This window comes from Tachysurus vachellii, chromosome 1 (genome assembly GCF_030014155.1).
Source record: "Tachysurus vachellii isolate PV-2020 chromosome 1, HZAU_Pvac_v1, whole genome shotgun sequence".
NCBI lineage: Eukaryota > Metazoa > Chordata > Actinopteri > Siluriformes > Bagridae > Tachysurus > Tachysurus vachellii.
Genome location: NC_083460.1, coordinates 28,811,215 through 28,836,310, shown reverse-complemented (window position 1 = coordinate 28,836,310; position 25,096 = coordinate 28,811,215). Strand labels below are relative to the sequence as shown.

Genomic DNA, 25,096 nt, shown 5'->3' with positions numbered 1-25,096 from the left:
CTCTGTTCAGAGCGAGCCAACCTGAAATCCTCTCTCCTCTTTAGAGGTTGATTCTTTCCATGTCTGCAGGAACTTTTACTGGATATTTTCCAGTCAGCAGGATCAAACAGGATTCTGTGGGCTTGGAATTTAGTTTCATAAGAGCTTTACAGGAAGTGGACTGGCATCGTGAACTCTGTCGACTCCAGAGGAAAAAGCGCACTGCCAAGCAACCACCTACAGACGGGGCAGCAAGACAGTTTTATAATCTCATGGCCAGCGAATGCAAGAGGATTAGGAATCGCTTTATCAAGCTCGTCTGGACTATTCAACCCACTCTCTCTCTCTCTCTCTAGCACCCATTTATTATCTAACCGCTTGTTCTGTCGTTTATCATGAGCATTTCTTAGCTTGAGATGAATACAATAATAACAGTACTACCACATCCTACAATTTGAGCTATTCAGTGAAGAACTTTGTGGACTTTTGAGCTCAGTTCTTATTTTGTGTATTGTAACCTGAAAATGAGCTCTGTAAAAGACTTCACACGTGTTATAGCCTACGGAAACGTTGAACGCTTGTATGTTTTCTGTTATAACAGCAAGGCTCTTGGCCTCCGACTGCAGTTCTCTCAGTAACATGAAAGATAATTTGTTGATAAGTTAATAATGCACCAGATCTAATACCTTATTGTATTTCTGTTAACAGTTGTCGTACTGGTGCTTGTGTGATGGACATGGCACATAATGAACAGGTTTTCAAAAACCGTCAGTCTTACTCTCAATAAAACGAGTCTGGGGTGTAAGTGCTTTTTAACAAAGATTCTCAGCTCAGTAAACGGCTTCAGGATGGAGTTCATGCTTTGTGGCTTCTCTGTAAATTGACACTTATTTTTTTTTGAGTAAGTGGGGGAGTGGTGCTGGTGAGTGGCTGGTTATCACAGCTAAAATGAAAGTGAGAACAGGAACTAGATTGTCTCTCGGAGTTTCCACAACATTAGATTGATTTACAGGTATATACCATTGGATTGCACTTCACCGTGTGTCGTGGCACAGGGTGTACAATTTTTGCAAAACAGTCTGTCAAGTTATACCTTACTTAACCTAACACCTTGTTCTGAGGCTAGACAAAAACGTCAATTAAATGCTGAGAATGATCCAACTGTACCTTTGTGACAAGGGGACAGTTTTAATCACATAATTTGAGATGTTTTAAGAAGGTGTGTCTGTTTTTCTCGCCCCTTTTCCACCAAAAAGAACCAGGTGCTGGTTCAGAGCTAGCACTGGTGCTGGTTCAAAGTTGGTTCCACTGGCGAGCCTTCTAAGAACCGGTTTGTCTTTCCACCGGCTAGAGAGCCATCACAGAGCCGAGTCTGATGTCACTGTATACGTGTCACGTGTCCCAGCAACTTTAGTGCAGCAGCGGCAAACACATCAACAATGGTGGATGTTGCTTTACTGTTAATGCTCATGGCTTTGTGAACCTACATTAACACCCAAACACGGCGAATTCAACGTGTACGTGGAGCTCCATGTAATCTGTATAAACGGAGGTTGTTATCGAGAAAGTACATAACGTTATTTTATTATTAACACAGAAAAAAGTTAGCCTTAGCATGTAGCTACCTACTATCATGTGTGCTGATAATGTATCATATCGCGGTAAAGTAAAAGTATATTAAACATTAGTATACTTAAGGTACATTATCAAATGCGCTAACAGTAGCCCTGCCCACAGCCCCTGACACAAGCGGTTCTTAAGTCTTAAGTTTTGGTGCTACTTAAGAACCATTTTTCCTGGTTCAAAGCCGGTGCTTTGGCTGTCGGAAAAGAAAGAACTGGTTCTAAATTAGGCTCTGGCTCCGAACCAGCACTCGAACTGCCTCGGTGGAAAAGGGGCATATGTGTTTTACAATATTATACTGTAGTCAACCCTGATGAGATCCATTTAGAACAAGTATAAACCTGCACAATGGTACTAACACACCCAAGAGTGATTTTCTATCTGCTTCGGCATATATGATTTGATTCTATGCTGGCCAAAATTGTGTTTAGAATCTAGCATTAATTTGGCAATGATAAAGAGAGGTACTTTATTTTTTCCAGTATTGTAGTTCTGGCCAGATCAGCTTGAGTAGCCTGTTTACATCTTAGTTTAATATATGCTTCACAATCAATTACACTTCATAATAGTCAGTTTAGATTTTATTAGTGCAGAATACTCAGTAGTATAGAGCAGCAATTAATGAACAAGGAGAGTTTGTCGGTCTCACACGTAAGGGGTATGTTTGAAGACTACAGAGTGAAGCACCATCATGCTGCGGTGACTATTTGAATGAATGGTGATTAAATACATTATGGTACACTTTCAAATTACAGTGAGTCATTGGTAAACCCAAACACAGGCTTGTCAGTGAGTTATGAAGGAGGCCACATAAGTACTTCATTAGGGTGCCCTTAAACATTTGCATTTTGCTTGTTTTTTTTTTATTTTTAAATTTTTTTTTGGTAAATGTACAGGGAAATACATTTCTTGTGTTTGGAATCAGCCAGCCTAGAGTTCCCTGTTTGGAAATGTCATGTCAGTCTACACCAAGTCCAGTCATTGTATAAAATCATTTTCTCATCAATTCTCTCACAGTGAAATGGCCTGGAATTTTATTTAGGCTATCCATATTTCCCCTCTTTTCCTCACGCACATCAGCACACAGTGAAACACTGCTCTGAGGCTAAAACAATAGGATACTGTGAGCTGACTCTGTAAACACGAGTCTATTTTAGTCTCATCTCTTTCCAACTGCCAGCAGCTACCCCAAGCTAATCCAAATGGCCCAGTTTCTCAGTAAACAAAGGATTAATTACTGTGATGTGTGATTCGGATTGAGCTTGAAATTTCCTCCACACATTCCAGTGTGGCGTATCACCGGTGTCCTGTGCGGGTCTGAAAACGGGGTCAGGTGTAGAATTTCAGCAAACAGATTGAATAGATTTAGTAAGAGCCACATACACATGGGCACGCTGCATGTAGGAGAGGTTTGGTCAAATAAAAATGTAAATTTAGTGTGCTGTAATTCACTGCAGTGCTTTTTCTATAGAACAAGTAAAGGAAAACGTTTGCAGCATTGGTCTGGTTTCAGACTCACTTGATTGTTCATCTTATGCCATTTTAAACATACGTGGAGAACACCATGTGACTCACCATATATTTTTTTTTTATTATTTTGGTGCTATTATTCACAGCAGGCCATCGCACCTCTTCTGTGGCCCGCAAGGTTCCCCTGTACTGGTGTGTTGTGGAAACTAAAACGTGCAGATTACTTTACTTCCTGAACTGTGGACATGTCGAGTTCACATTGACGACATTCATGGCACAGTTCTAGTGCAGCCGAACTCAAAACACCTCCTATACGTAGTCTCAGGTTTGCCACCATGTTGCACTTCCTGGTTTGCATAACAGCGTTCACATTACCAATTTTTCATGCCAGCCCTGCTCTGTTTCAGAATAAACTGTCAGCGCGAAAGCCCCAAACGGTATGAACAGGTAAGGATTCCTGATGTTCAGTAAGCACAGTAACCAAGCAGTATGGAAGACCCCGAATCATAACATTTTCATTAGTGGTACACGGGCTACATGTCTGTCTGTTTTAGCAGTTGGTAGCTGTTAAAGCTGTGCACATACAATAGGATGATGTGACATTAATATTGTTGAACCGTATTTAGTTTTCAGCAGTTTTGGGAAATATATTAGAAAATCTTTACAACGTGATTCATATAGTTTTTTTAAACATATTGCCCATTGTCCATATAATATGGAGTTGTTGTTGTTGTTAATAATATTATTATTATTATTATTATTATTATTATCATTATTATTATTCTGCTTGTCTTGTCTTTTTTTATCATATAATCTAAATACATATCTGCTCAGCTTGTTTTCTTTCACTTGCTCATCTTTGGCGAATAGATTTATATGTGAAATAGTAAAATAACCGTATATGTAAACCCTAAAAGTTTGTGAAGGCCACTGTGATTTCTTAATTAAGTGCAAATGTATGCAGATGTATGAGCGGAGGTTAAAACGAGCTTCACCTTGTCAAACAGGGTGAATGTGAAAGGCTAGTGAGCTCATTTGTTAGAAGGTTTTCCTTTTTTATACTTTAACATACAGTTTGGCAATGATTATTTGAAATGCTTCCTAAAGAAGTTTCAGTGGTTTGGATTTATCAAATGACTTTTGTAATCGTTTTTCATGTAACAATGAAACATGCAGTTAATTTATTAACGAAGGCATGATTTTATTTGTGTGAATATGAACGTGGGAAAATGAATCCACACCTTCTGACCAATGAGATTTGAGAATTCAGGACAATTTCTATGTAGTTCTCAACACGATCACTTAATATTTGCTTTTATGTAAACACGAGCCGCCGTGCTTACTCCTGATCAATGTGGCAGGTGGTGTGATGGGACCGCTCACTAAATGAAAATGCTTTTCACAGGAACAGCACATTTACTGTTCCTGAGAGCATTATCTTTTTTAAAGAGAAACACTATAATCACTTTTAATCAATGCAAAAGAATACCTTTCATCTGTCAACATTGATTATCCATCACTTGAACGGCCCATTTCTGCAATTTCTCCCTAAAGGCTGTAATGTCTACAGCTTTATTTTTTCACCGATGTACACTACAGTTACAGTTCCACTCATTTGCACCTTTCCAGAGCTAAAATTTGCCATTCCCGCTGCTCTCAGATGACCGAGTTAAACCATCTCATTCTGCATCTGACTGAGTTGTTAAAAGGGTGTGAGTCGAGGTCCAGTAAAGGCCAGACTGTTTGCTGAAAGTGGCGTTGGTGTGGGAAGAATATGCTGCAACCTAGGATAGCCTGAAACCAAAGATGAAGTGTGTGTGTGTGTGTGAGAGAGAGAGAGAGAGAGAGAGATGTTCTGTCTTATGTACTGTAGTGTTCATGTTGTAGGAGTGTTTTATTGCTGAGCTGTGAAGAGGCTCTTTCAGCACAGGATCAAAGCTGGACCTGTAAATACAGTGACACAGAGGCTGGAACGTGCTGAAAAAATGTTCACTGCTAAATACTATTTTTGTGTGAACTTAGCAGCATGAAGTTTTCTTTCCAGACAAAGTGAGTTTTTTTTTTTTTACACTGGACTGGAAGATAGTGTGGAGTTTTGTACACAACTCGGCAAATCTCCAATTACCAAATTAAGTTCCTTTTCTCTCTTCTGTTAGAATATCTGCCTGGTTAATCATGTGTAGAATTGAAATGTCCCGATGGTGTACGACTCCTGTAGTAGCGACGTAGTTGTGCATTTCTTCACTGCTGCAGCAGTTTAGTTTAATAATTTGAATAGAACAGAAACAGCAGTAGATATGAAGCACAATAGCTCAAAACCTCAAATCTAATCAGCTTGTCCAAACTGAACTTGTTTTCAGCAGACTTTGTCCTAATCAATGGGGCTCGCATGACCGTGCGTATCCTGGCCGAGTGTGATCTAGTCATTAGCAGGTGGTGACTCACGAGTAGTAAAATGCTGCACAGTATTCAAATCAGCGATCATGAATCTACACTGCTCATATCTTATTTGATGTTCCAATGTGACACTGCTGCAATTTCTGTCCTACAGTCAGACTAAGCACGAGACACAGCGGCTTTGCTTTAACTTTGCTTTCGTCATTGGCCGAGACTCAGACTCGCACATGATCTGATATGATTACGAAATTTAAAACAGTTTGACATTTGATGAGACAACTGAATATGCTATGATGCTATTTGATTCATAAGGCAGTGATTCAGTATTTTATAATGCCTCTAAATTTTTTAGCCTTAGATTAATACAATGACCAAATTTTTCAGAATTTGGGGAAGTTTTAAAAAAGTATCAGTTATGGGCAAATAAACTGTCCATTTTTAATAATAATTAATTTAGGATTGCTGCTTTGATTCGTTTAATTCGTTTACTTTTTTAATCGACTCATCCATCCTCATTCGATCAGTGGGGATATAATACTATTAAAAATGAATATCACTTCTAGTCCAAGTAAAATGCATCATTTACTTCTACCTTTTGACACCTTCTTCCGCTTCTATAAGACTGAACTTGACAGCAGTAGGAAAACTTCTGTGTGGATGAATAAATATGGAACCTGACAGATAAATTTTCTGTTCAAAACTGCACATCACATTTACCCGATGACAGTTTTCTGAAAAGCATGAGAAATTTTAGTATACGTTACACTAGACAGCTACTGAAGTATGTTAGGCATGTTGGAGAAACAACTGCAGATATTAATCACAATGCCACTGTAAGAGGTCGCTGGCATTATGAGACAGCTTTTGTCTTCTCTCCCATGTATTAACAATCACGTTAGATCGAGTTCATGTTCTTACTGAAATTAGTTTATTGCTTTTTTATTATAATTGTTAGTGTAGATTTAATTTATTTGATCATGTTTGCATGATTGGCTTATACTATTTATATATAAGCACAAATCAGTAGTTAGTGATCTTCCCCAGCGTAGCATCAGTATCGGGTGTAGATGGTTTTTTTTTTTTTGTAGTGCTTTGCAATGCCAAAGTCTGTGGATATGCATTTGATGGGGCTTTTTGTTTTACTTCTAGACTGAAGAGACTCCATGCAGAAGGCTGAGGTTGAAGCCTGACATCCTGACGAGACTTGATCACATGGTAAGCCCAGATAAGCACAGCCTCTGATGACACAGCCGTGTGTGTGTGTGTGTTTGGGGTCAGTATTAAGCCTCCAGCAGCCATAAAGGAGCCTAGAGGCCAACACTAAACCATGAGGAACAGTAGCAGCACTCCTACATAACTGGACTGTGGAATCTAAAAAAAGATTAGCTGTGTGTTTCAGTAACCGTTATTTGCTGCATTGCTGTTATCTCTCTCTCTCTTTTCTTTATATCATATCAGTTCAGGGCTGTTGTCATAGTAACAGTGCTTTACAGTGAGGATTACAGCTTGGTGTGTGCTACAGTAGATGATGTGAAAACTAGTGCTCTGTTGTGCATCAGATGTCTTACAAGCTTAAATATGGTAATTGTGGCTGTCTGGCCCAAGAACCAGGACATTCTGCACTGTATTATTTGGGAAGCGCTCACAAAGAGTGTGATGGTGTTAAACTGAGCATTTAGGTAATTCTGTACGATCAAATATCAGCAATTTGATATTACTTTACTAGAATGAACAAAGAGTAGTATTAAAAAGTATACATATGAACAACTATTATTAAAGGAAGGGGTTGTATTAAAGGGAACTGCAATCATTTAAAGATATTTTGGACATCTTGATCAAAAAGAGAGTTTAGGGCTTGTTTTTGGTAATTTCATCACTATTGAACTGTCAAAGACTAAGGACTTGTTTATGGACACTTTTAGCATCAGAAAATGCTTGTAGGAGTCATAACTCCAAGAGCAACCTTCCTTCTCCCCAGAGTATAAATGCCAGATGAGTGTGAATATGGAATGATTGACAGTTGCATAGATGTGTTAATCTCCTGAAAGCCCCGCCCCCTTCTCCTAGCTCACATTATACCACTTGCTTTTCTTACTGTGAAAGTATGCTGACCATGCATCTATTAATGTTAATTAAAATCTAACAAATGATGACCAGTATAGCTCATTTGTAAATACTTATTCATTTATTTATTTATTTTTACAAGTGTCAAATCTACAAACTGTATTTATTTATTAGAGGTAATGATGACTAGAATGTAGAGGCACTGATCCCATACACACTCAACACCAGACTAATAATCACCAGCGATGACGGAGGATTTCAGCTCTTAGAAGAAATGACAGTAGAATTTGGAAATTGATAAAATTTTTTAATCAGAAACGTTTACACATAAATAGATACTTTGTTTTTTTTTCTTCTTTCTTTCTTTTTCTTCATTTATTAGGATCAATGTTTTGTATTATATTTACAATGGATTTTGTCTGAAATCTTTTAAAACTTTTTAATAACTGGAACACTTCATAGTTGAAGCTTAATCATTTTTCAAGAAAACCGTCTCAGATGGGTATCGCTATGAGCTGCTACTCGTTTCAATTTGGTATCAGAAAAGTAAAATGGTATTCTTGGCGCCTCTATTAGAAGTAATTAACATCGCTGTTTGGTTCCTGCTCTGAGTCACTCAGCACACACGCATTCAAAAACATTTCAGCACCCGAACAACAGTGTTAATGTTTACATTGTGCAAATGTTTCACTGTTCATACAAATGACAGGTGATTTATAAAAGGGTCTATATTAAAAATGTGTTGTATTTATACACTGTTTTCTGTGTTTGTACTTTCCCCATATCCCTCCCTGTGCAGCGTCTATGTATGTTTCAGACTTCGGCTTTAAAGGTTTCAGAAGTCGTGGTTCACTCTGTGAGATATACACATCCTGACGTCACTTATTGTGGCATGTGCCTGTTCTGTCTTATGTGTCATTTAAGACCATTTCGGTCTGCAGACAGTCTCCAGCAATTTCACAATGATTGGTGAGGCATTTTATAGTGTGAACAGTAATAATGGCAACCAGCAAGAGCCAATTAGAATGCAATAGGAGCCTCTCAGGGGATTATTTAGTAAGAACTAGAAGTATATTTCTTAAGTAGTACAGTTTCCCCCCCCCCCCCCCCCCCCACTGGTTTCAAAATGATCAGCACCCTTACAATTATTACTTTGTTGTACCTACCCTGAAGAGATTAGTGTGATTTGATGCTAAAGGATATAAAATATCACCTTTGTTTGTACAGAATGATCACTCCCTGAACTGATCAGGCTGCCTCATGGGCCCACTCTGTATCTGATGTAACTCGTGTGTGTGTGTGTGTGTGTGTGTGTGTGTGTGTGAGTGATTTCCTCCTGAGGAAGTAGAGCTGTGTAGAGCAAGTGCAGTGGTGGTTGGTAACGAACACCTCACTGTACAGTGATACTGGTGGGGGAAGGGAACGACACAATGCAGTTTTGTCTTCACACACTACAGCGATGTAACGATTAGATTGCACAAGCTCATTACAAATAGCAGTTAGGCGCTAACCAAAAACAAACAGGCACACCAACCTATTACTGGGCTTTATTTGATTGTTTGACTCTAATTAATTAAGTTTAAATTCCAGAATTAATATATCAGTCTTATACTGATGGTTAGATTGTTTATTTATTTATTTATTTATTTATTGTAGGGTCAGTCTTCACTCGCACAATTTTTCCTCTCCAGCACAATGCTGAGAATGTCATGCATATACAGGCTTCACTATCACACACACAACACTTTCTAGAGTTTACACTGAATGGTGCAAATCTAAAAATCTAAACAAGAAAACATTGGATGAGAGACAGCTCTATGGGTGGAAACACCTTGTTGATGATGGAGGTCTGAGACCATTGATTTAAGCTGTCAGAAAGGACGTGGTTGCTTAAATAATTGCTCTTTATAGCCGTGGTGAGCAGAAAAGCATCATAGCATGTACAAAACATCGACCCTTGAGGTGGACAGTAGAAAACTACAGTGTGTTCCACTCCTGTCAACCAAAACCAAGAAGCTGAGGCTATCATGGAGCAGGCTTCAACTGAACTGGGCAAAGATTTAAAAAACAAAATCTGGTCTTTTTCTAGCCTTCAGCTGTACAGTTTGGTTGAGTCTGTGCCCATGATAGCCTCCAGTTCTTGTTCTTGGCTGACAGGAGTGGAACCTTCCTCGAGGTTTGACATGTTATGCGTTCTGAAACGCTTTTCCGCTAACCATAGAAAAAAGTGCTTATTTGAATTACTATAGACTTCCTGTCAGCTTAGACCAGTGAGGTCATTCCCCGTTGAGTTTAAGCCCGCAGACTGACAGGATGTTTTTCGCACCATTCTGTGTAAACTCTAGACACAGTTGTGTGTGACAATCACAGAAGATCAGCAGTTTCTAAAATACTCAGTGCAACACATCTGGCACTTTTTATCTGTATCGGCATGAACTTATGTGCTGCTTCCACATGGTTGGAAGACTGCATAAATGAGCAGGTGTTTCTATTAAAGTGATCGATGAGTGTTGGGGATGTTTTTTGTTCAAAAATCATGTGTGAATGAATTTCAGGTGACACGCAATTCGAAATTGTTTGAATATGTTTAACACCCAACCTTTTCAGTATTTTTGCTCAGTCTTAAGGTGAGCCTGAATATTTGGCAGATTTTTTCTAGACAACTGTTTTTAAAAACAGCCTCTTATTTGACTGTACCTTTGCCATCTATCGTGTAGAAGCCAAAATACTTCCACTCAACGCTTTATAGATGTTTTTAGGGTCGTATTTGTCCGCTCAAGGCAGCTGCTCTGCTTGCTGTTGCCTTCCATTTTCGTGTCATTAGCTTACTTTACTGATAGGCCAAGGGGACTTTCAAAATTTTAAGGGAGCCTACTGCTGGATCAGATGCTAAACAACAACATTAAAATTTACATTAAATTATATAGTATGAATATGAATTTTTCAGTTCATGTTTCAAAGATAGAGTAAGAAGTGACAGCCTTATTGAGTGTGTACATACTGAATCTATGGGGCAGTTTTTTATTCCGGGCCTAGTACTGAAGATACAGCACCCTACTGTAGTACAAATTGTCTCCTTAGAAAATTGGCTCAGAGAAGAACAGTTTTAGATTCCCTCACAGGCATTTTGGAGTAGAACTCTAAAGCACTGTGGCTCCACATGTTGTTGGACAATGTGGAACACGTGTTTGTCATCGTAACTCCCCAATTGAAAGTTGTAGAAGCGATTCTTCAGGCATTGACTAAACAAATTGTGTTTATGTCCTGTCTGAAAACACGAAACAAATTTGAAAGCCTTTCATTAACTGCTCGGCCTTGAAAGAAAAAGATCTGCCCCTTCTGTGGCCTTTACTATATGAGGTACTACCAAATAGCCTGCACCTTTTGATCGTGGCAAATCATAAAAAAAACTCGGGTACTGTGGCAGGAGACCATTCAGTGCTTTATAGGTCAGTAATAGTATTTTTTAATGAATGTGAAATTTGTTTGGGAGCCAATGCAGTGTAAATAAAAAAGGAGTGATGTGTTCATATCTTTTCATTTTAGTTAGGACTCTAGCTGCTATGTTCTGGACTAACTGGAGCTTGTTTATTCTCCTACTGGAACATCCAGACAGTAAAGCATTACAATAATCCAACCTAGAGGTAATAAAAGCATGACCTAGTGTTTCTACATCATGTAGTGACATCATAGTTCTTATCTTAGCAATATTTCTTAGATGTAAGAAGGCTACCCTTGTGGTATTATTTTATAGTACTACATGCTTCAAATGAGAGACTGGAGTCAGTAATCACACCAAGGTATTTTACTGCTGCACATGATGAAACAGGAACAGCCAGAGTTCCTCATGAATCAGAAAGCTTACTTCTGGCTACATGTGTTCCTACTACAAGCACTTCTGTCTTGTCAGAGTTACGCAGATAATCAAGCCATCTACTTTTATTGTGCTCTGTCTGTGGCTACTAGCCTACATTGTCTAACTTTTTAGTTAAAATTAAGACTCAAAATTGATCTGTGGAACAAACCCATCAAGCCCCAATGAAGTTTGAAGCTACAGGTACTTTTTAGTTTGTTCAGATCGAACCCTTAAACATGTTTTCTCTTGATTTAGAGTCTCCTAGAGTTTGTTTGGAAACATACCTTGCTCAGAGTTTGGGTCATTGTTTACTTTAGGTTTCTGCATTTCTGAACAATGAATGAAAGGGTTTTTGAGGACATATTCAATCCTAACCACACCTCAGTCAGTTATTTTGCTTTTTATGTCCTGTGATTTATGTGCACTGTTGAACTCAAACACAAACAATATGTGTTCTTTGTATAGTAAAATCTCTCTCTGGTTCGTACTAAATTTATTAGTAGGTGTCTTTTTTTTTTTTTTTTTTTTTTTTTTTTTTTTAAAGCAGCATGTTATGTATTATTATTTTTATTAGGTTATGTGTTTGTGGTGGTAATATTTGTGTGTATCAATTGTTACATTTGACAAGGAACAAAACTGAAAAGTATTTCATTGGTCTGTCAATACCACTAGCTTTAGAATGACAGGAATATAGTTTTTAAGAGCATTGAAGAAGTCTGGACTCATCGACTTGTGTGCTACTTTGTTGCACGAATGAAAAACGGAACTATGGCTTTACACAGAACTCATTAACTAATATGGACTTGGTGACCCTTATATTGACTTTTGGTAGAACTGAATTATCATGAATTAGCTTTATTAGTCAGATCAATCCTGGTAGATTTGTTTGAAGGTTTTTGTCGTCAGGCTTCAGTGTGCGACTGAATGTGTTCGTGTTTGTACCATTTGGATTTTCACCTCCTTGTTTATACTGTTCTTGAATGAAGTGGTCTTTGGTTGTAACTCAAAAAAGCTGCAAAATTATTTTTTATTTTTTTCCCTCAAGATGTACAAATTCCAAAGTATAATTATGTTAAAAAGTTATTAAATGGCATCTTGAAATTTGTTAAATGTATTTGACCTGTATTTGCAAACTACTGCTGATTTTCATCTTTATCATTTTCTGAATTCAAAAGGGGTCGAGTTCAGCGTTTATGAGAAGACTTTGTGTGAACAAGCCACTCGCTTGTTATTTACCACTTCATAAGTAAATATTTTCTGCTTACATAATGCGGTTTCTCAGTACAACAGACAGCATTGAAATTGTGTGTGACTGTCGGTGTGTGTGTGCGTGTTACTAACTCATCTGAGGAAAATGTGTTTTCCTCAGATTGATAAGGTCATTGTTGCCTTTATATAATTCAGATAAAAATAATAAAAACTGCAGGTTTAAAAAAGCTAAAATGAGCTTGTCAGTAGTTATTAGCTGCTGTAATGAAGACAAGACTGTTAAATATAAATAACAACTACAATGTCTGAACGTTATTATGAATTAATTCTATTCCACGTCATAATTTTCCTTGAATTTTGTGTGCTTAGTATGGGGAAGACTGAGCCCTTTGAAAACACTGATGTGTATGATGTGTTTAGTTTCAAGATGTTGAGAAACACTTGTTTGCTGTTTTCTGTTTGTTTTTTTTCTTGTCATGATGGACTCCTTGCCATGGTTCACAAACACTGGAGTTCAATAAAGTGTGTTTTAAGGTTATTGTTGCCACCCACTTGGTGTCTTTTATCTTTTCACTCTTTGCTTTAATGCCGTGTCGAAACAAATGACTTAATGATAGAGATGACCTGAAGGTTAAGGGTTACACACACATTGTGCTCATGTTTTGCTGTGAACAGGGAACTTGAATATGATGGTGTGTCTAACACAACTCAGTTTCTTGGTTTTGATATGGACTAAGTATCGCAAATATATTTTAAATAAACAATCTGCTGTCTAGCCACACTGCTGTAATTTGTGTGTTTCCTAAGCTTGTGCGATGTTGATTTGATTTTTACCGGCTCCTTATTTATCATTAAAGATTGTGGTTAACGTTTTCAACACCCAGACCTGCTAAAAGAAAAGACAAGAAAGCAAACATTTCCACCATTGTAAAAAAAAAAAATGATGGGAGGGAATAGTGATTATGCCAGCTGTGCGATCTAGAACTGCTTCCTACAACAGCGATCACAAAACTACTGATATATGATGGAGTTTTGGGTTATTCTTCAGTAATTTGTAGAAAACGATAAACAAACCCACAACACAGTACATTTTCAATGTAATCATTGCACAAATTGTTGTCTAATGTCAACATGGATGAAATTTTCACTGTTGGTGTCTAACAACTTTTTGAAACAGATAAAAAATTTCAGGGAATATCTTTAATAAGATTCTTTTTTTAATGAACTCAAAACTTTGTCTCTTTATTGTGGTAGAAAGCATGTGAAAAGGGGGCGTAACTTTGAAAAGGTATGAGAGTTAAAACACCCTTTGCAAATTTGTCACCTCAGAGCTGTTTCATTGGGAGAAAATACTTTATTTTTAAGGACGTTACGTTGCTTATCTCCTCTGTAAAATGTAATATAATCAGAGTAAATGTCACTGGATATCATGGCAGTGTAGAGCAGATTAAGTCATATATCACTTGTTTGCTTTCATATGTCAAAAGCAGCAAATTTGAGGACAATTGCAAAAGTTGTCATTACTTAACCTTACTATCCTTACTATAAACATCCAGGTGTTTCTTGTCCCAATAAATCAACTGTAGATGCTTCTGGCTATTGTATCTGATGGTGTTTAGGTAGTTACTTAGTGACCTTATTTACCATAAATGCCAGGTCACACTGGAAGGTGTAATCCCCCCCTCCATTTAAAGCTTTGTGTCACTGACATTTTATAGAACCAGATGCACTTTTATTTTAACCACAGCAAGTGTGCGATATAGAACTTGTGCGTGTAAAAATATGAGCCCATCTGTCCTGCTGCAAAATTTAAATAGATGTTTTTCTTTTCCCCCATGTAAAGTCTAAACTAAACACAAACACACACACACACACACACACACACACACTCACGCCTCAGCATGCAGTGTTACAAATGAGTCCACAATTCACTAAAGAGATTAGTTTACTGCTAAAAATACATAGATGGGGTAATTTTTTTTTTTTAATGATGTCTGTTGTTGCTTTTGCCGTATAATCGTTGGTGTGAAAATCGGGGAGCCAGAACATGTCGTCTATTCAGCAGGTGCAGCTTCACAAAGAAGCCTCAGAGAGGCAGAGAGACTCTTTGGGAGCTGCTCATATGAAGGAAGTGGCTTTTATCCCAACATATCTCTCTACAGGCGCCTCTGCCCGAGACAAGAGACTATTGAGCCCAAACGCTGTGGTCGTTCACTCACTCAGCCATTTCGCTTTAGGTGTTTTTCTCTTCTGAGGAAACCACACCATTCATTTTTCCTGTGGGTCTATATGTGTGTGTGGTGTGAGGGTGGGGGGTGGAAGGGTTCTTTCAATACATAATAACAGTGGAGGTTGGTTGTAATAGTAAAATGTTTGATCATTTGTAGTTGTTTAGAGCTGCATCATAAGAATGTATTAGTAGTTGGTGTTTCATTAAAGTAAATCGACAAATCAGCAAGAGTAGATTATAAATGGAAACGGCTGTACACATTTTTGTTTGTTTTTTCAATAACAGAATGTAGAACAGGTTTGAGAGGAACAACTCCAGATTTATCTTCTTATTCTACTGACTTTCTCCTAAAGGACAAGTCTAATTCCTGTTCTGTTACATTGACATTTAAATTACAAATAGTTGACTTTGCTTTGAACAAAGACACAGGAAACTCTGGGTTTGTGGATTTAAATGGATCTTTCTCTATAACTACATCGAAAGTGAACTGTGGATGGATCAATGGATGAACTGGTCTCCGAATCTGCTTCATATTTTAATACAATATTGACAAAATACGAAGCAATAACATCAGTCTTATATTTCACTCGGCAAACAGCTTTCTCATGTTTTATTTCAAATATTTGTACATGGACCATGTGCCATTGTTTTTGTATTGTAGTAATTCTTTTATTTTTTTTTTTTTGCATGGGTTAGCAATGTCTTATCTGTTTGACTCCTCTGCCATTACCGCTGGGTATTTTCTACGACACAAATTTTTCCTCTGTTGTGTTGCGGGTATGGATGGAAAGAAGACAGCACGGCTCACAATCCTGTTTTCTATTATCACACTTTTTAAGGGTCTTGAATTTACGTTAAAGTTCACACAAACCTTTCTGCATGAAGAACGTTGTACATTGCAAAGGAATTCAGTCAAACTGTTGTCTGTGTTCTTTGAAACTGCTGGAGCAGAAACGTTTTGCACACAGAGCTATGATGCAGTACTAGGAGTGCTGCTGCTGCTCACTTAAACATCTAGAGGCTTGGGCAGTCTGACACTATAACGCACATGATAGGAAAATCCATGTTGATAACTTTCCATAGCAATGGAGCTCCAGAGATTGATTGATATTTTATTTATTTATTTTTGAAAGAACATTGAACATCTAGAAGCGACTTGTAGTTGGTTCTATGATGGTAGATTGTGTAACAGGAGTAATGTCCCTGCTTTTCTCTTTGGTTTATTTGACAGTACAGTATGTGTGGAAATAGCAACATTATTTATCATGATAATATTCAGTGTGAAGGTTGCCTTTATCAGTCCCAAATGTCAGGGTAGAAAAGTGTCAAACAAATTCTTAATGGCTGTTTATCTGGACAGTTTAATGTGAGACAGGCCGGTCTCTTAGATTCTATCTGAATATCTTGCTACACAATGGACTAAAGCAGATGATGTTACTATTGGCAAAGCTGGGAGATGCAGAATGGCTCTGTGTCACGGATTGTCGGTGAGGTGACAGATTATATCAGATAATGCCCAAATGTATGTAAAAACCAATGAAAGGCAATGAATGCTGTGTGACGTTCACTCAGTGCCGATATTCATCCTTACCTTACCGCCATGCAAGGTATAAAACCATGTAGGCTCTGTTTGTTGTTCATGGCCAAATATACCCCAGCTTGCCTTTTAAAGGTCTTTTAGTTTTTTCCCGCCACATAAGATAACTTCATGCAGCTCCTAAAAATGATCTAACTAGTGCAGGAGTTTCAGAAGGTGCTTTCGCATCTACTAGTCGATGTCAAACTCGAGAAAAATTTATACTTTTGGATTGAACCAAAAAGCAAACGGGCCATTACATCAGGACTGTATTTCTGTATAGCATTTTCTGTGATTTAAAGGCAAACTCTTTGTGCTTAGAAGTCATGAAAAACACATTTTTCCTTTTTTTTTTTATATTTATTTATTTTATTTTAATTTATTTATTTATTTATTTATTTATTAAATTTTTGTTTGTCCAGTTCACATTTTTGTAGGACTGCTGCTTAATTCATTGGCCTGGGTTAAGCCCACAAACCAAAATTCACTAGATGTTTTGTTCAATTCCTGCATTTGAATTGATTCATGATCTAATCACCTTTTCATGGCAGTGTGAATCTCATTCAAATTAGCTTCAAAGCAGAGTGCTGTTTCTCAGAGGACACGATAGCTAGAGAGAATGCACATTATTAATGTATTCATCGATAGAGACTTAAATGCAGTTTTGTATGTTGCTTTGGATAAGGACGTCTGACTAACGTCAGAAATGTAAATGTTAATATCCAGGCGTGATGGAAAAAATCTAACAATGTTTTTTTATTTTTGTTTTGTTTTTTTGAGAATCTGACACCTTCACATCTGTCACCAAACACAAAGCTTTAAATATGTTGGCGAAACCAATACAGTTTGTTAACTACAGTAAAGGCAGAGACGTTGTATTATTATTATTATTATTATTATTATTATTATTATTATTAGTAGAAGTAATCATAGTAGTAGTAATAGTACTTGTAGTATTTTTAGTCATTTATTTTATTTAAGTTTATTTATTTATTTTGTCGTGGAACAAATGAAAGTGAAAATGCCCATTTAATTCCTCTCTTAAAGCACTTTAGATAATCTGAGAAACATGTTAGCGAAGTGTAAATGCATCTGACTTTTCAAAGTCTTTCCTGTAGGTCATCTACCTGGCCCATGAATGCAGAATTTAGTGAAACAGCACCAATTTATGACCCATTGTATTCATAAATGAAGAGGACAAATTTCTAAATCCTAAAAATTCTACTGAAAGTTGGTGTTTGACTTTAACGAGATTATTTGCATATTAATGAGAATTTATAGCAAGTAGATTTCAGTTTCAGGCCAACTGGAGTCTACAGCTATAAATGCACATGGTGAAAATGCTTTTATGCATATGTGTATTTTGTCCTGATATAACCAGGTGTAAATGAGGTTGTATGGGAACATGTTTTCTTTCCCCACATTCCCAGCCATTCAGTTCTGTTTTTGTTTTTTTGTTTTTTTAAGAGGAAGAGCTTTGATCTGTGAAAGAGAGTAAGAATAATTAGTAGCCTTTAATTTCCTGTAACAGTTGAGCGAACATAGCAGCGTGAACAGGGTGATGGTGACTAGCTCTAAACGATGACATTACGACTGATCTCACCAGCATTACGTCTTAAACGGCTAAAGACCAAATTATTCAATTCAAGTTTATTTGTATAGTGCTTTTTACAATAGACATTGTCTCAAAGCAGCTTTACAGAATATAAACATAGAACAGAAGGTAAACATAAGGAATAATATAAAGAATTAATATAATAAAAAAAATTCAAGATTATTATTAGATATAGTATATAGTTCACAATGTGTATGTATTTATCCCCAATGAGCAAGTCTGAGGTGACTCAGGCAGCAGTGGCAAGGAAAAAAAAACCCTTAAATTTGTAAAGGAAGAAACCTTGAGAGGAACCAGACTCAAAGAGGAACCCGTCCTCATATGGGGGACACTGGAGGGTGTCATTTATAAATATACAGTCAAACAATGTTGTATTGGTGTAAGGATCACATTATTATCTACCCAACCTTTTTAGCCATCATGTTGTGTACTAAAAAATGATCAGTGGAGGAAAAAAGCTTATTAAATTTAAGATGATAAAGTAAGAAAGTCTGTTTGTGCTAAAGGCTTTATGTAATTGTGAAACATTTCTGCTTGTTCTGACAGCCCAATTTAGCCTTTCAGTTCCTGTGTGTGAGATACACTACATGGAGCAAAATGCTACAATTTTAATGTTTCACATTAATCATTCATTTACATTTACAAAGCTATTATTTATTTATTTTTTGATTCTCTCTCACACACACACACACACTATTGCACTGCACTTGGTATTCATGCATGTGAGTCGTCAGTGATTTCTTCACTATTACTTTTGTGTGCGTGTTTAATTCTAAAAGGCTTTTTTTTGTGTAGATATTTTTAGTGAATGTGGTGACCTGTATTGTCCAGATATTAACTCTCTCTCTCTCTCTCTCTCTCTCTCTCTCTCTCTCTCTCTCCCCTCTCCCCCTCCCCCTCTCTCTCTCCCCCCACACGCTTTTTTTTTTTTTTGGTTGTTGCAGGTGCTGAGACACTCAGACAGGATCCTTATAAAACGTTTGCATTGCGGAAAAATACTTGATACTGTGGTAAGCACAAGAGTTTGTGTGTTTTTTTTTTTTTTTTTTTTTGTTTGTTTTGTTTTGGGTTTTTTTTGTCCCCCATACCACCTACCCACCCCCCATTTTCTGCCACCAGGGCAAATGTGTATTTCCTTTCAAAGGTGTGAATGACTCAAAGCTGTGTGAGACTGTTTAAGGAAGTGAGAGTGTTGATTTTGAAAAAGATGTATGAGTGTGGTCACTAACTATAGGTAAATGTTACAGTCATATATAATGTTTTTTCTGATGCAGCGGTTTAAAAAGATGCGCTTGGCGGGCTTCACGTGTCTCCCAGAATCACCATCCCTGAATCATCATAGCTGTATAATAGGGGAGAGTGATGGATGGGTGGGGATTTGCAGGTGACCAGATCTGATGAGAAAAATGGTTGAAAACTGGTCCTGATTTTTAACATCGGACTACGCAGCTACAAGACACCGCTCAAAAGTATGCTAAAAAAATCTTCTCCCCCGAAATAAAAACATATCATGAGCCAGTCGACATTAATACTGACAGTTGCGTATGTACGTGCTCTTTTCTCTTGATTGAGGTGAGGTGCGTCTCACTACTTGAGTTCTCTCAAGCATTCAGATTTCCTTCTGAAAGTTGCCTTCTGAAGCATTCTAGTTTTTCCAAGACCTTTGGTTTTGACAAACATGTGTACGAATCTGTAATGTTCTGCTGTTTAGCTAGATGATGGAATAGAACTTCACAAATCCCTTCTTGGGATCCATAAGGATGTTTGGCAGGAAGGAAAAGAGGGTCACATCTCATTTAACAACGAATTCTTACAAACCGGAACTGTTATTGTGATCTGGTAGTGTCGTTCTTTTGAATTTAGATAGCAACTAAAATGAGCTAGTGCTTACAGACTGGGAAAGACTATGTTTGAATTTAGTTAGTTCACTTTTGTGTGAAAGGTAAAGGGAATTCCTGGAAATGGACTAAGTTCACTCGGCTTGTCTGCAGATAAGAAATGATAAGAGCTGACTGCTGGAGATTGAACCTAATTTATCATTGATTACTCCTTAGTACAGCAGTGAAGGCAGGGAATGATCAATTTTTATTTGCCTCTTGTCTGTCCACTCAGCATCGGACAGTGTGGAGGATTCATGCGTGTGTGTGTGTGTGTTGGGGGATGGGGGATTAGCTCATTTTACTCTCACTAGGGCAGCGTGTGTGAAGAGATCAAGTTCATCTGTGAACCACTGAACCTTTTCAATTGGGCGAGAGTGATTTATAGTAAGGTGTATAGAAAAAAAAAAACATGCCTCCTGTAACATGCCTAATGAGTTTGTTCTACAGAGTCCATTATTTTTGCCTTTATTATGCTGTCATGTGAGTCCCCATGACTAAGAATCTATCTGAACAAGTTGCTGTTTTACATTACATTGATTTTTGCAGCTTTGAATCCCTGTGTTCTATGGTTTGTTCTTCAGTTTGTTGGCACTGGGAATTCATGGTTACGCCAAGACTGATCATTTGGCAACCCTCACTGCTCCTGAGGTAGAATTTGAATTAAAATACCCTCATGTGTCCTTCAAGGTAATGGAATAGCCAAGAATGAAGGCAGGGATTGATTTTCGTATAAAAATCAGAAAGGTTTCCATTGATATCACTGTTGTAAACATTTACTATCAGGAGCATCGAGGATCAGATGAGACCTTTATACAAAAACTGTACCTGTGAAGCAGGTTTATTGCGTTTATAAGTAGTTCAGGACACCATTTTTATACACCCAAAGATGATTAGTTATTAACCAAGCAGCAGAGCTTCAAAACATCAGCACCATTTCTCACATTGCTTTCAGTGCTTTTATTCCACTTCAGTTGCAAGTCTGTTTACTGAAGTAAAGATTTATGCTACATACAGAAATTTGAATACAGAAAAAAATTGACTTAAAAATTTTGAATACCGAAAAGCTACTCTCTGTATTTCCGCTATGTCAAGTATCTAAGGTTCTTTGTGTAAATTGACTTTTTTTCTTTCTTCTCCTTCTTCTGAGTTCTTCTGAGGCTGCATTTCCCTTGATCTGTCTTCTACCTGCATTCAGGTGATAACGTGTTCCCCTGACTGAGACGTGCCCCTTTGCAACCATGCAAAAATTCCTAAGTCAATACCTAGTCAAATATTGCACACACAATGTCCAGTTTTAGGCTCTAAAGACCAACAGACACTTTTTGCACATCTTTAAGTCAAGCCATGATCATGTTGATGTTACCCCAGTTTATGTAAACGTTTCTTTAGTCGGTTGTCTTGAACATGCATACTGTAGTTCAACTTCAGGTTCTTTAATTATTTTGTGATTAATATGTCACAACACTGTGTGTACACTCATGTGCAGGTAATCAGTAGCAAAGCCAATCTTTTGTATCCACTGTACGCACACAGTACGCTTTCAGGGCAGCATATAGGCTACTTTTACAAGCCTGTAAAACGTTCATGGAATCCTGACAATAACATTTTGTGAGATTCTGAAAATTTCACAAAAATGATTGAACAAAGACAATTACAAATAGAATATAAATGATAAATAAATTGAATAAATGATTTTACAGATTTGAATGTAAAGCCTTTTGTAGTCAGTAATTGCCTGATGAATTACGGACATTTCCACATGCTGAGTTTCCTCTCTTCCTCCAGACCTTTACTGCAGCCTCCTTCACTTGTTGCTTATTGGGTCTTTCTGGCATCAGTTTTGTGCTCAGTTCGGTTGAGGTCATGTGACTTTGTTTCATCCATCCAAAGAATCTTGTTCCAGGATTGGGAAGACTGTTAGAGAAGTCCCTAATCTGTACTTTTTTGTCCTCGAGTGTTAACAGGGATGTGCATCAAGAGGTAAAACCTCTGTATTTACATTCACAAAGTCATATCTTGATTGTAGACTTGGACACTGAGACGCCTCCATTCTTTGAGAGTGGAGAGTATTTTTTGACTTGGCTAGATGTTGTGAAGAGGTCTTAATTCACTAAGAACATAATTGTGTGATCATTCACGTTAGTTGTTTTCTTCCAGGCCTTCCAATTCCTTCTTTATAAGAATGTACCAGATTGTTTATTTGGAAAATCCTAATGAACATGAATGAAGCCATATTTTATTCTTGTCCAAGTATCAATGTAGCAACATGACTTCTGTGTTATGAAGTCAAAAATTTTTCATGTCAACCCTACTGCATTTTTATTTTTTCCCTCTGCACTCGTATCATAGAGGGGGGAAAAAACTCAAGCAATATGCTATGAAATGTTCATAGACGGAAATCCTGCTACATCAATTTCTTCACGCAAAATATAACAGCAGTCCTCTGCAGTTTAAGAGTTATGTGGCTTTTTGCACATGTTTGTTTTTGGCAGGATCAAACGGAAAACTTTGACCTCGGTGAGACCAGTAGGGCATTTTAAGCGTAACCCTGCCTCAGAGGGGAGAAATCCATTTCTTCCCCACTGTGTAATATTCCTTCCATGGTCAAATTGGCACTGATGAAGATGGAGCCCGAAGCAGGTCAGCTGAGGTGACGCGTTTATCTCGGTGGCGGTAGCTTTATTTCCCTCTCTTCCTTGGAGAATGTGGTGCATCACAAGTAGTTTGCTGCTACATCCTACTTAATCCATCACGACAGCATGTGGTAGCATGTGGCATGTAATAAGCACCACTCATTGTTCTCCCACCAGACCGATAAGGCCGTCTTTCCTTTGAACACTCCGTAATTGTCAGTTGCTTCAAGAAGGTGTGGAAACTATTGCCAGTAGACACAGTTGTGCTTAAAAAGTTAAAAAAAAAAAAAAAAAAAAAACCAACAAAAAATAATTTAATCTTGAAAAATGAAAAACATACCGAAATTTCAAATTTTAGGTCAGTGAGTCATTGTGATAGTGATGGCTTTGTGAGTCCTTGATGTTTGTGTGCGCAGAGTTCATACTTATCACAAGAAGCGTGTGAAAGGCACTGCGTAAAGTCTGACGCAAACTCGCTCCCAGTAAAGAGGTGTGATGTACTTTGAGGATTGGGTGAAGGTTAATGTTTTGTTTAATCTCAGTGCCATGTTTTTAAAGCAGCAGCGTTGTTTTGTGTGCCACAGTCAGTTTCACTCGACTGGATTTACTGATTTCCTACAGAATGTGTGTGGTTCCAACACATTCGTTACAGCTTCTGAGAGCCCTTTATCTGCATGTATATTGAGAGCAGCCATGTGATGCACCTTTTATCATGTCATAATTTCTCAAGCATCCAATTCAGGCTTCACTAATCTGATATCACCCGGTTAAGGCTGTGAAGGCGATCCTGCACTCCGACTTCCACCAGGGATTAAATGACAGCATTCATGATTTTTATTGTATGCATATTCTTTTTAATGTTCTGTATTAAATTTGTGACTTTTTCTGTTGTATTTGAGCGACCCGTACAGAAACACTTATTCATGGAAAGGGAGAGTCCTCTTGGCCGTTGATCCAGCAGCTCAATAATATAGACAAGCTTTCAGTACTGTTGCAGAGATTTAATTTGGCTATGGAGTGGGATAAAACAAATTGATTTAGAGACACCATTCAGTTTAGCTCTGCCTCCTGATTGGCTGCCGTTGTAACTTTTTACTATCCAATTGGTTCTCTATCTATCAGTGGTAGTAAATGTATATATTTTTCTTTTGGCTGCTCCCTGTTCGGGGTCACCACAGCAGATCACGTGGACCACGTATTAGTTTTGGGACCCTTCCTGACACAACGCTCCCATTTTATCCGTTCTTGGGGCCGGCACTCAACTCTTTAGTGACTGGGTTAGCTCCCTGCCTGGGAATCAAACCCAGGGCATGGAAATAAGTGTGGGTTTCTGCTGCTGGACCACCAGGAGGCCCAGTATGTAGGTGATAGTAATCAATGTTTAATATAAGTTTAGTTAGCAGAAGGGGCAAAACACAAGCTATTCTCTCTCGGAGGGTAGACAAGTGCAAGTGCCCACTTAAACCTCACCCTTTGCTTAGATCTGTTATTGAGACGTTTCTACACTTAGCTTAATCAGGTTTTTACAAGTTGTTTCTCACAAATATCTCAAATTGCTAAGTTGCCTGCTGCAAAAAGTGAAAGACTGAGAATAATCATAGAGGTGTTTCAGCACCACAGCTGCATGCTCTTGAAATAGAACAAAACCTCCACACCCAAACATGGCCATGATAATAGCTATGTTCTTAGTTTTTGCTTGTATCCTCAAGAGCAATTTCTTTCACCTGTAAACAAGCCACAAGTGCAAGCACAGACTATGACATTGAACACAGGATTGTTTACTACTGTTAATGTATTACATTTTTAAATATCACAAAAAAAGGCTTTTTTGTGGATCTCTTTAATTAGTATCTGGTTGGAAACCAGATACTTATTTATTATCTCTACAATTGTCTCTACACATTTACTTTACCAAAGCTATTAGAGATGCCGTATCTATGTAAATATTTTACTAATGGATCATTTGCCTCTGGCATCCACTGAATGTAGTTGGACTTGTAGATAAAAATGGGTCTAAAACTTTAAATGACTTTTTCAGCTTTCAGCGCGCTCTCTCTCTCTCTCTCCCTCTCTCTCTCTCTCTCTCCCTCTCTCTCTCTCTCTCTCCCTCTCTCTCTCTCTCTCTCTCCCTCTCTCTCTCTCTCCCTCTCCCTCCCCCCAATAATAATTATGGATTGAAAACACATGCAAAGTTCTAACAAGTTTAAAAACCTGAAACTGGGTCTGAACCAGCAGCATCAGTTTGGATCAGTTTTTGACTGAGCTCAACAACTATACTTAGGGTTTCAGGGAAAATCAGTTTAATGTATAATCTGTGGTCTAAAATTATTTGTACTGGAGTGACCATGCAAATGGAGCCATCAAGTAACGGATGCTTATGTTTGGCAACAGGCAAACAGGGTTCAATTTGGGGCTGCACAAAAACTCCTCTCGGTTTCTTCATCATTTTCAGTTTCAGTGCAGCATCATTGGTGTAGCGTTTGCACTTGTGCAACCATAGTAAAAACAACAACAAAAAAGTGCCACTATATTTTATTCACTGTTGCTAATGACTGTAGATGTTA

At 37.8% G+C, this 25,096-nt stretch overlaps 1 protein-coding gene across 4 annotated transcripts in view; it reads left to right on the top strand.

Annotated features, from left to right (window-relative positions):
- tbl1xr1a (TBL1X/Y related 1a) overlaps positions 1–25,096 on the top strand; it is a 53,361-nt gene that overhangs the window by 17,153 nt on the left and 11,112 nt on the right. For 2 of the 4 annotated variants that reach the window (XM_060881496.1, XM_060881503.1), the window contains exons 2-3: positions 6,619–6,684; positions 18,964–19,029. The gene's annotated coding sequence lies outside the window, so the exon portion shown is untranslated. The remainder of the gene's footprint in view (positions 1–6,618; positions 6,685–18,963; positions 19,030–25,096) is intronic. The other 2 variants (XM_060881511.1, XM_060881520.1) reach the window with 1 other exon arrangement.